The sequence below is a fragment of the Bos javanicus genome, chromosome 28 (genome assembly GCF_032452875.1).
Source record: "Bos javanicus breed banteng chromosome 28, ARS-OSU_banteng_1.0, whole genome shotgun sequence".
Taxonomy (NCBI): domain Eukaryota; kingdom Metazoa; phylum Chordata; class Mammalia; order Artiodactyla; family Bovidae; genus Bos; species Bos javanicus.
This window is the reverse complement of record NC_083895.1, coordinates 39,840,373-39,853,191: the sequence shown is the minus strand read 5'-3', so window position 1 is coordinate 39,853,191 and position 12,819 is coordinate 39,840,373. Positions and strand designations below refer to the sequence as shown.

General features: G+C 38.3%; 1 long non-coding RNA gene and 1 other non-coding gene across 2 annotated transcripts in view; both read left to right on the top strand.

Moving 5' to 3' along the window:
- The window catches only part of LOC133240529 (uncharacterized), a 597,238-nt gene that overhangs the window by 383,779 nt on the left and 200,640 nt on the right, over window positions 1-12,819 (top strand). The window lies entirely within an intron of this gene.
- Window positions 5,718-5,789, top strand: TRNAC-ACA (transfer RNA cysteine (anticodon ACA)). The gene has a single exon. It is a non-coding gene; the product is annotated as a tRNA-Cys (tRNA).

Genomic DNA, 12,819 nt, shown 5'->3' with positions numbered 1-12,819 from the left:
TGCAAGTTGCAAACTATTTAAAGAGAATTCTCAGGGAAGCTGAAAGATAACAGGGGAGACAAAAACAAATACTTCTGGGGAATGTCTATTTTTGGAGAATGTCTCCCTCCATTCCTGGACGATCAATTTAACATAGAATGCAACTTCAATTTTTATTTTTCGGTTTCTTTCTGAATACTTGGCCATGTGTGCTTTCTCTGCTTTCTAAAATTTCCACAGTGCTTGCAAATATCTCACTAGTTAGCCCTCATATCTTGACTTTAGTTTTTATTTTTCTTTATACACGATTTTCTTTTCCCCGACTCAGTGAAACTCCTAGAGGAAATGCCTGCACTTATGCGTCTTTGAGTTGTCCATAGGACATAGCCTATAACAGACACGAAATATTTTTTGAGAATGTTATTTTATAACCTGTTACCTTCAACTTCTGGCTGTGTGTGAAGAAGGGGTCAATGAGTCCTGGCATCATTGTAGGAGAAAATATCTGGTTTGATGAATTGCATATGTGGATGCTAACTCTGCCTTTAACCCTGGCTCCACTAAACATCACAACAGGTGTATTTTGTGTCTTCTTTTTAATCTCTGAAACTTCTTTCATGGCCCACTAAAAGCTATTATTGTACATGAGTGATCAAAAGTTTTTCCAAGTATGACTTTTATCAGGATATGTGATTTTGATTTTCTGGATAAGAGATGAATCATATGCCATAACATACATTGTCCTAATATATCTCAATATATAAGATCTAAATATAAAGATACTTTACCTATTGCCTAGAGTCCCTGAAATCTGACAAATGAAGGGCATGGCAAGTGACAGGTTAGTTAACATTATGGCAAAATGAAAATAGCAGTATGGGATATGCTTGCAACATATATTCATGCTTCTTTACAAGCTCAACAAAAGAAAATAGGGCAATGACATGTCATTTATAAACTGGAATGTGGAAATCAGCATTCATTAGAATGACAATCTAAGATTTTTTGTTGAATAAAAAGTCATATTAGCATTTGAAGCATGAACTGTTATTAAAACTGAACCAGATGTTGCATTCATATTCCAAGTTGTGAAGTCTTCCTAGCAGTGATGGTGTAATAGCAAACAAAGGAAAATAAACAATATGATAACGCTGGGCTTGTTGCCAACATAACCAAAACACAATCTCAAAGAAAGTCACCTGGAAAAAGGAAACCAAACTGAGGAAATCTAGATAGATCAAACATAGATATGGCTCTGAAAATAATTATGTTTTATATTTAGGGAAATAATAATGTTCCCTAAATTCACAAAGGCAGTCCAAGCTAGATTTTGTTTGTTTGTTTTCCCATATGGATAATTGGGAAAAAAAATTAAGGCCTGTGACTCCAAGTGAACCTTTAAGAACAACTGAAATTAATGCATTCTGTGAGCAGAACTCAATACATTGAAATACTTGATTGGTTATGTTGCATTTTATTTTTGTCTATTACCTCTGTATACCATGGGCAGAATGGCCAGGTGAGACTTTGGTGTCAGACCTTATTCCAAATCATGATATAAAATATGATAGGGAAATAAAATCAAGTCTCAGGATTCTCATCCTTAAAACAGAAATCATGTTGGGTTGGCCAGAAAGTTCATTTGAATTTGGAAAAACCCAATGAAATGTTTGGTCAACCCAATACAACATTGACCATTAGGAAACCAGTGCTTTACTATTCAAGTTAACTTTCCTTATCCATAGGTTTGGTGTGTGAATCTGAATATTAATGGGAGGAAAGCTGATGGTGATTGTCATCTTGTATTCAGCGTTCTCTTCTCCCCTCTGGGGCTTATGTATGGTGTACAGGTTCCTTATGCCTGGCTCTCTCTTCTCCCCTCTGGGGCTTATGTATGGTGTACAGGTTCCTTACGCCTGGCTCTCTCTTCTCCCCTCTGGGGCTTATGTATGGTGTACAGGTTCCTTATGCCTGGCTCTTGGTGCTGTTAGGCAAAGGTGTTACTCTTGAAACTCCTCAGCCTTTTATTCAAATGGTACTCACCTGGCATTCCTTTTCCTTTAGTTCAGTTGATAAATCAGAGCTGTATTTAAAATCTCTATTTTGATCAGTCACACCAAGAGTATGGCAGTCATAAATCTTTACATAATCATCAACATAAAGTAACAACTTGGAAAGCCTAAACTGCCATATGTACAAATAATCTGATCATATAACATGAACAAATGAATAGAAAAGGACAACTTCATCAAGTCAAAAATAAAGCTACTTAGACATTTAAAGTAAAAAGTAACAAATTTTATCTCAAGCACATTGCCTGTTAAAGTAGAAAAGAGTTGGGTACGGACTTTAGGCTAGTTTACAGACAGATGATTCTGGACCTGTCTTTTCTCGTATCTTTTCTATCTACAGTGAGAAATTTCCATGATTTTATACATTAGATCACTAATTTCATCTGAAATCATTTTCAACCTATTATTACATATGTTTTTTATTGATTTCAGAAGTTTGATGCTATTTTTTAAAATTCCACAGACTGTAATTTTTTATTTTTATTATGACTTTTTTGGATAATATTATTATGTGTTATTAATTTAACACCTGTGTAATTTTGAGTATACAAAGCAGAATTACTTAAAATTGCATTGGTTCTCAGCAGAATTTCTTATGTTCTCCAGAGTCAGATTTTGTTTTATTCATTTTGGTTCTTCTCTCTTGTTTATTTTGTATTGGAATATAGCTGATTGACAATGCTATAATAGTTTCAGATGAACAGCAAAGGAATTCAGCCATACATATACATGTATCCATTCTCTCCCAAACCACATTCCTATCCAGGCTGCCACGTTACATTGAGCAGAATTCCCTGTGCTAAACAGTAAGTAGGTCCTTGTTGGTTATCCATTTTAAATACAGCAGTAGTTCTTCTCTTTGTGTGTTTCTTAAATATCAGTTGATCCCTGGTTGATTTCTTTGCTCATCACATGGTCCGATTTGTATCATCTAGAGATTCTTCAACATTTATTTTGGTCTTCTAATGATAATCTCTCCTTAATTTGACACAATTGTTAATTTATTCATTTTTCATTTACTTTTTTTTTTGTGATCCAGTTTGATTTGGGAAGAGAACACGGTGAAACTTACATGCTCAATTTTCCATTTTCATCTAGAATTCTGCTTTTAACCTTTGGGGTAAAGTTGATCCTGTTTTATAGCCCAGGATTATCTCAAACTGGTCGATAGTTCCAAGCAATTGGTTTGGTTCACAGGCCTGGATCACTGTTTTCATCTAACATGCTAACTGATGGATTCTAATGAAAAGAGAGCAACTGCCCGTTCAGTTTAGTAAACCTCACAAATGTCGCAGAAGGTGTTTCTCTCTGACATCATTGTAGAAACCTTTACCTGTAGATCTGAATTAATGCCTATACAGTCACTGCCACTACAGAAACTTAGGCTTAAATTTGAGTGATTGTTTTACTATCTTTCTTCATTGTATATAATTCACTGAGAAAAATGACACCCCAGTTATGCCCTTTTCCTTGTTTGATAAATCTTCATTTCTTCCTGGTGATATGAAAAATGTTGGAAGTTTCAGGTTTTCCTGGGGAGAAAAAATGACAATTTTCAATTACAGTATTGCTTATCACAAAAGCAGTTTCATTTGCCTGATGGCTTCATTGACTGGTGTCAGGATAATGCCAAATAGAATGTTTTGCTAGCTTAATGACACCCACAGAGATAGACAAAATATTGCTTTTCATATACTTTACAAAAATAGTAGCTATTAATTGTGCTGCTCAACCATAAGCTGATCAACCTGGAGAAAACAAGAAATGTGACATTTACAGTTTTGGAAGCCAATTCTTTCATTTCTAGTCATTAATTCATAATTTAAATCTTGGATTTAGGAATATTTGCCAAATTCCTTTAGGTGTCTTAATTTACTGTATTTAGTTATTTCATGTGAATGAAATAGAGTTCTAAAAAAGTTTGAGGCCAATGAGTAAGATTTACTGCCACATTATAACTTAATGTTGTGTTTTTGTACTCTGGTTTAATGTGTTAAACATTAACATAAGAACTGGTATATAATTTTTGACAATTACTGGACATAATCATGGACAGTTTTCTTCTACAAGCATTTGTTGATGCTCATGCCATTTCAGAGTATTTCAGGCACTGCCATATGAAATGGTAATTTTCGATTTGTGTGTATAGGTTTTAAAGAAATACCAGAGTTTAAAGTGAAAGGACTGTTAATATAGTGGTAAAATGTTCTACAAAACTAGACTGGGACTAGAGTTGAAAAACGTTGAAGACAAGGTCAAGGGATGTAGACGCAGAAGGAACAGTGGTTCTGTTAGGTAGTTAGAACAGGGAAAAGGAATCCAGAATGGTGGTGGCTAAAAGATAACAAAGAGAGAAGCCCGCGAAAATAGAACAAAAGAAGGTCCGAGACTGGAGTGAGGACCTCAGGTAAAACAAACAACACTCCTGGCTGGCCCAATTCACAGAGGACAGGCCCAGGGAGAGAAAAACATATAAAAAGAGGAGCCAAAGCTAGCGCTCTCTCTCTCCCGCGTGCTGGGGTGCTCTTCTCTTCGTGTCTTTGGATCGACGTGCCCTCACGTCTCGAAGATGGATTTTCCTTCTATCTTCTAAGTAAAGTAGAGCTGTAACACTGAGCTGTAACACTGATTTGTCTAAGAGCTATAACATGGTCCTTTTGAGACCTGAGAGCTATAACACGGTCTATACAAGACCCAAGAGCTGTGACAAGCTGAGGGGGCTTTAATGTCCGTCACTCCAAATCTTTGTTGTGACGAGACAAAAACCGAGGAACGTTTACTCGTGTGACAGTTCCTTTGTTCCTTCTCCAGGTGAGAGACTTAAGAGTCTATGTGTGCTTTAGAAATGTCATTTTGATCCAAATTTAAAGGATGTCCAGATAAGCAATGAGACTGGATACAAGGAGTACAGAATTTTATCTTCTAGAGTCGGTACAGGACATAAATAGTGAACATGTGTATGGAGAACAATCACACACATAGGGGTGGTGTAGTTTTGCAACTGACTAGTAGATTGAAATAGAAAAAAGATGACTAGATTGTCTGCAAGTACAATAATACATGTAACATGTCTCTTGGGAAGTCATTATGTTGAAACTTTTACAATCAAACTCACCCTTTAAAATATGAGCTAATTTTTTTATATAATGGAATGAAAATATGGTGATTATCTTAATAAAAGATCCTGAAAAGAACTGCAGTGTGGTGGTTAAAAAAAAAGAAAAGCACATATGTTAAGACCTCAGGTAAAATTCTGACTGTGCCATAGCAAGTTATACAAAATTAGGCAAGTTACTTATTCTGTCTAACATGAGTTTCTTCACTTTCTAATAGAAAGTTAGGCATGATGACATCACAGAATTATTTTTAGATTCAAGTGAAATATTATGCATGGAATACTTAAGACCCATTCTGGCAAGTAACAGTGGCTCAAAATTTTAGTCATTAATGGACAAATGAATTTCAAAATCACCTTATGCTACCCTATTTCAATTCACCTCTTACACAGAATTGCAATATAGAAAACAGACCAAAGCAAAACTTAGTATCTGTTGGTTTTATAAGTTCATCTGCATGACTTTTTTCTTAGTACATACATTATTAGGGCCAAATCTTAATCCATGTAGACTCTAACATACTAATACTTGGTATAGTTCATTTGGAGCTTCCCAGGTGGCTCAGATGGTAAAGCGTCTGCCTACAATGCAGAAGACCTGGGTTCGATCCCTGGGTTGGGAAGATCCCCTGGAGAAGGAAATGGCAACCCACTCCAGTACTCTTGCCTGGAAAATCCCATGGATGGAGGAGCCTGGTGGGCTACAGTCCACGGGGTCACAAAAAGTCAGACATGACTAAGTGACTTCACTTTGACTTCACTTTCAGGTGGCTCAGTGGTAAAGAATCCACCTGCCAGTGCAGAAGATGCAAGAGATGTGAATTCAAGCCCTGGATCTGGAAGATCCCATAGAGTAGGAAATGGCAACCCACTCCAGAAAAATCCATGAATAGAGGAACCCGGAGGACTATAGCCCAGGGAGTCGCAATAGTCAGAAATGACTGAGCCCACACACACATAGTCCATTTGATTACATGAGGTTTTTATTGAAGTTTTAAAATAAAATATTGGTAAATAAATTAGGTAAAATTCCAGTAAAATGCTTGCAGAATCTTGGAAGCATTTCAGAGGTATTCTGGTCTTTTTTTGAAGACAGTTTTTTAAAGATTTAAAAAACATGAATGTGGTACAACCCCATCAACTGCCTTTGTAGATGGGAAACACCCTGAGAAACAAGTGATATACTGGGATTGACATAGCAGGTTACTGTTAAGGCCAAGACTTACTCTACTTTGTTCTTGGAAATGCATAGAACAGGGTAGTGGAATAGTCTTCTAATGATTAAGACACACTTTTTCAAGCAGCACCCTATTTATATTTTCAGTTTTGCTCTCCAGACCTATCAGTTGCTGTTGTCTCCTTTTCATAATTTTTACTAAAGCTACAGAGGGAACTTGTGAGTGACTGAGAAAAACTTACAAAAATAAAAGCTCCCGAAACGCAGGATTTTTGTCTGTTTTCTCCACTACTGAACCACCAGTGCCTGATACAGACTCAGGCTTATTAGCAAGTCCTTATGTTCGTGAAATGAGTATCCTTTTTATAGATCATGATAGGGACTAGTGGGTAGATACTACTTCAATTAAAATAATAATGATAATTAAGATAATGATACTTTCAAAAGATTTACTATCAGCTAGGCAGTAATCTAAGCACTTTACATCTAATAACTTTCTTAATCATCTCAGCAGACCTACTGGGTAGGTGTTGTTATCACCTGCATTTTGCAGATGAGAAATTTGAGGAATGTAAAGTTTAAATCGGTTTTTGAAGTCACACAAAACTTGAGTGGCAGAGGCAGCATGGGAACTAATGTATTTGGCTCTAGTATTCACTCTCAGGACCACTAGAAAATGGCTACAAGAGAAGTCTGGCATTTCATTTTACTTCTGTAGTTTGCTGTTGTTTCAAAATGAAACAAATGTGCATGAAGTTTTATATTGATATTATAGTCAGAGCAGTAGATTGTCTTCTTCCAGAGGAGGTATGAGTCCCTGGAGAAGGGCTTGGTGAGTCAATCAGGACTGGCAACAGATCTGGGCCAGGGATGACCTGCAGGAAATGATTATTTGGCTGGGGTGATTTTAAGCAAATTCACACAAATTTTTTGGTGCTTCCTCCATTCAGGAAATGGAGCTTTACTATAACCAATTTGAATGTGAATTGAGTTTATGGCTCACTTCTAATGAATAAAATACAGGACACTAATGATATACCACTTGAGAGATTACAACTGGCTCATGCCTTGAACTCTCTCTGGGTTTACCTGCCTTGGGGAAGCCAGCTGCCACATTGCCAGGAGCCCTGTGGAGAAATGTAGTTTCAGTCATGTCCGACTCTGTGCGACCCCAGAGACGGCAGCCCACCAGGCTCTGCCGTCCCTGGCGTTCTCCAGGCAAGAACACTGGAGTGGGTTGCCATTTCCTTCTCCAATGCATGAAAGTGAAAAGTGAAAGTGAAGTTGCTCAGTCGTGTCCGACTCTTAGCCACCCCAGGGACTGCAGCCTTCCAGGCTCCTCCATCCATGGGATTTTCCAGGCAAGAGTACTGGAGTGGGGTGCCATTGCTTTCTCCGCTACATGACTGCAGGCCTGGCTAACAGCTTGATGAGACTCTGAGCAAGGACTATCTATCTAAGCTGCTCTCAGACTCCTAGGCCACAAATAGTGAGACAGTCAGTGTTGTACTAAAATTCAAAGGTTCGGAGTAATTTTTGCATAGCTATATAGATGTGACTTCCCTGGTGGCTCAGACGGTAAAACGTCTGTCTACAATGTGGGAGACCCGGGTTTGATACCTGGGTTGGGAAGTTCCCTGGAGAAGAAAATGGCAGACCACTCCAGTACTATTGCCTGGAAAATCCCATGGACAGAGGAGCCTGGTAGGCTATACAGTCCACGGGGTCGCAAAGAGTCAGACACGACTGAGCAATCTTCACCTATCTTCACTGATAGATAACTAAATACCAACCTAAGACATTTGGAGAAGGAAATGTAATTAAATGCTGACCTAAATGGCACCCCACTCCAGTACTCTTGCCTGGAAAATCCCATGGATGGAGGAGCCTGGCAGGCTGCAGTCCATGGGGTCGCTAAGAGTCAGATACGACTGAATGACTTCACTTTGACTTTTCACTTTCATGCATTGGAGAAGGAAATGGCAACCCACTCCAGTGTTCTTGCCTGGAGAATACCAGGGATGGGAGAGCCTGGTGGGCTGTTGTCTGTGGGGTTGCACAGAGTCTGACACGACTGAAGTGACTTAGCAGTAGCAGTAGCAATCATCTCAAGAAGGAGATGTAACCATGAACTCAAGAAAGGCAACCTTCTTTGTGCCACTGCTTTCTACCTTCTTAAATAAGTTTAGTCTACATAGTAAAGTATGAACATCCATTTCTTTAAAGGAGTCCTTAAGAGGCTGCAGTTTCATAAAGACCCCTAGGAGGGTCTTTCTCCATGCTCCATATGGAGTTTGATATGGGGACATAAGAAACATTTTCTACTCCATTTACTCTATTTATTGAAAACTTGGAGGCTCAAACCACTCCTACTCTTAGTAATTATTTTTCCATTGTACCATTAATAAAGGAAAAAAGTATTAGCTGGTCTGGGAGAAGACTAATTGATAGGGAGAAAAGAAACAAACAAATTAGAATTGGTAATTCTATTGTGATAAAATGTCTTAATGCTAGAATTACATTGTAAAGCTGGGTCATATAATTTTCGAAGGAGGCTTTTTAGTGTACATTGCACATTAAAATGCATTTGTATGTGCATTTTAATTTGATTAGTGGTGACACCTTCCCATTCAAAATGCCAAGTAGTGGTTGACAAAGAGTTCAAGAGGGACTAAAACAAGCAAAAGAAAATCTGTGTAAAAAATTTTAAGCCCTTTGGAGAAATGTCTATTTAGTTCTTTGGCCCATTTTTTGATTGGGTCGTTTATTTTTCTGGAGTTGAGCTGCAAGAGTTGCTTGTATATTTTTGAGATTAGTTGTTTGTTGGTTGTTTCATTTGCTATTATTTTCTCCCATTCTGAAGGCTGTCTTTTCACCTTGCTAATAGTTTCCTTTGATGTGCAGAAGCTTTTAAGGTTAATTAGGTCCCATTTGTTTATTTTTGCTTTTATTTCCAATATTCTGGGAGGTGGGTCATAGAGGATCCTGCTGTGATGTATGTCGGAGAGTGTTTTGCCTATGTTCTCCTCTAGGAGTTTTATAGTTTCTGGTCTTACATTTAGATCTTTAATCCATTTTGAGTTTATTTTTGTGTATGGTGTTAGAAAGTGGTCTAGTTTCATTCTTTTACAAGTGGTTGACCAGATTTCCCAGCACCACTTGTTAAAGAGATTGTCTTTAATCCATTGTATATTCTTGCCTCCTTTGTCAAAGATAAGGTGTCCATATGTGCGTGGATTTATCTCTGGGCTTTCTATTTTGTTCCATTGATCTATGTTTCTGTCTTTGTGCCAGTACCATACTGTCTTGATGACTGTGGCTTTGTAATAGAGCCTGAAGTCAGGTAGGTTGATTCCTCCAGTTCCATTCTTCTTTCTCAAGATCGCTTTGGCTATTCGAGGTTTTTTGTATTTCTATACAAATTGTGAAATTATTTGTTCTAGCTCTGTGAAGAATACTGTTGGTAGCTTGATAGGGATTGCGTTGAATCTATAAATTGCTTTGGGTAGTATACTCATTTTCACTATATTGATTCTTCCAATCCATGAACATAGTATATTTCTCCATCTATTAGTGTCCTCTTTGATTTCTTTCACCAGTGTTTTATAGTTTTCTATATATAGGTCTTTAGTTTCTTTAGGTAGACATACAGATGGCTAACAAACACATGAAAAGATGCTCAACATCACTCATTATCAGAGAAATGCAAATCAAAACCACTATGAGGTACCATTTCACACCAGTCAGAATGGCTGCGATCCAAAAATCTACAAATAATAAATGCTGGAGAGGGTGTGGAGAAAAGGGAACCCTCTTACACTGTTGGTGGGAATGCAAACTAGTACAGCCACTATGGAGAACAGTGTGGAGATTCCTTAAAAAACTGGAAATAGAACTGCCTTATGATCCAGCAATCCCACTGCTGGGCATACACACTGAGGAAACCAGAAGGGAAAGAGACACGTGTACCCCAATGTTCATCACAGCACTGTTTATAATAGCCAGGACATGGAAGCAACCTAGATGTCCACCAGCAGATGAATGGATAAGAAAGCAGTGGTACATATACACAATGGAGTATTACTCAGCCATTAAAAAGAATACATTTGAATCAGTTCTAATGAGGTGGATGAAACTGGAGCCTATTATACAGAGTGAAGTAAGCCAGAAGGAAAAACATAAATACAGTATACTAACGCATATATGTGGAATTTAGAAAGATGGTAACAATAACCCGGTATACGAGACAGCAAAGGTGACACTGACGTATAGAACAGTCTTATGGACTCTGTGGGAGAGGGAGAGGGTGGGAAGATTTGGGAGAATGGCATTGAAACATGTAAAATATCATGTAAGAGATGAGTTGCCAGTCCAGGTTCGATGCACGATGCTGGATGCTTGGGGCTAGAGCACTGGGATGACCCAGAGGGATGGTATGGGGAGGGAGGAGGGAGGAGGGTTCAGGATGGGGAACACATGTATACCTGTGGCGGATTCATTTTGATGTTTGGCAAAACTAATACAATTATGTAAAGTTTAAAAATAAAATAAAATTAGAAAAAAAAAATCAAAAAAAAAAAATTTAAGCCCCATGAGAACATGCTGAGGTCATATTCAGAAACTCTTGCTAACAGATCAAAATCAGTGCTTCCCCCAAAACCATACATCAGGCATTATGAATTTTAAGTACATAGTCATAGAGAGCATGTATTTAATCTTAAAAATATTTCAAAATGTACTGGCAAATTTAGGTCCTTGTTGATGGTAGCAGAAAGAAGAGAAAGTATTTCTTTTTCTATAATTGCATTTTCATGTAGTGGCTTGGATGAGAGAGTTATGAAAGTTATGAAAAGTGAAAAATATTGATATCAGAATGTTTTTAAAGTTAGAGTTGACAGGCTCATCTATCTGATATAGAGTGTGAGACAGAAGAACCAAGATTGAAATCAGAGTTTGATCTGAGGAGCAAGACAATCAGTAGTGCTAGTAACTGTAAGTGAGAACTTTAATGAATTAACAGGTTAGGTGGTGGTGATACTCAGTGACTCAATGAGTTGTGTTTAACTTATATTGCTTATTTACACCTAGGTATAGATATTGAATATCCAGTCAGATTTACAAATCCATAATGCAAGGCAGCCATTGTCACTGAAAAGATAAATTTGAATATCATCAGATTATAGATAGCTGTGACAGCCATCTTCCTATGCTGTGCTCAGTCGCTTCAGTCATGTCTGACTCTTTGAGACCCTGTGGACTGTAGCCCGCCAGACTCCTCTTTCCATAGGATTCACAGCCAGTCTCTTAAGAGGCCCCAAAGGATTCCTAGCCCCTGGTATTCATGGTCTTGTTAGGCCCCCTCCCTGCATTTAACAGGCTAGGTTTGTGTGACTAATGGAATATGCAAAAGCATGAAGGATGGCTTGCCACTTCTGAGATCAGGTCACTGTTTTAGTCAGAGTTCTCAAGAGAAACAGAAGAAGAGGGAGGGAGGGATTGATTGATGAATAACTCATGTAAGGAATTGGCTCATGCATTTATAGAGATTGTTGTTGTTTTTCAGTAGCTCAGTCATGTCTGACTCTTTGTGACCTCACGGACTGTAAAAGCATCAATTCTTTGGCGCTCAGCCTCCTTTATGGTCCAACTTTCACATCCATATATGACTACTGGAAAAACTATAGCTTTGACTAGACGGACCTTTGTTGGCAAAGTAATGTCTCTGCTTTTTAATATGCTGTCTAGATTTTTCAGCTGGAAGAAGCACAAACTGGAATCAAGATTGCTGGGAAAAATATCAATAACCTCAGATATGCAAATGACACCACCCTTATGGCAGAAAGTGAAGAGGAACTAAAAAGCCTCTTGATGAAAGTGAGAGTGGAGAGTGAAAAAGTTGGCTTAAAGCTCAACATTCAGAAAACAAAGATCATGGCATCTGGTCCCATCACTTCATGGGAAATAGATGGGGAAACAGTGGAAACAGTGTCAGACTTTATTTTTCTGGGCTCCAAAATCACTGCAGATGGTGACTGCAGCCATGAAATTAAAAGACACTTACTCCTTGGAAGGAAAGTTTTGACCAACCTAGATAGCATATTCAAAAGCAGAGACATTACTTTGCCAACAAATGTTCGTCTAGTCAAGGCTATGGTTTTTCCTGTGGTCATGTATGGATGTGAGAGTTGGACTGTGAAGAAGACAGAGAGCCGAAGAATTGATGCTTTTGAACTGTGGTGTTGGAGAAAACTCTTGAGAGTCCCTTGGACTGCAAGGAGATCCAACCAGTCCATTCTGAAGGAGATCAGCCCTGGGATTTCTTTGGAAGGAATGATGCTAAAGCTGAAAGTCCAGTACTTTGGCCACCTCATGTGAAGAGTTGACTCATTGGAAAAGACTCTGATGCTGGGAGGGATTGGGGGCAGGAGGAGAAGGGGACGACAGAGGATGAGATGGCTGGATGGCATCATTGACTC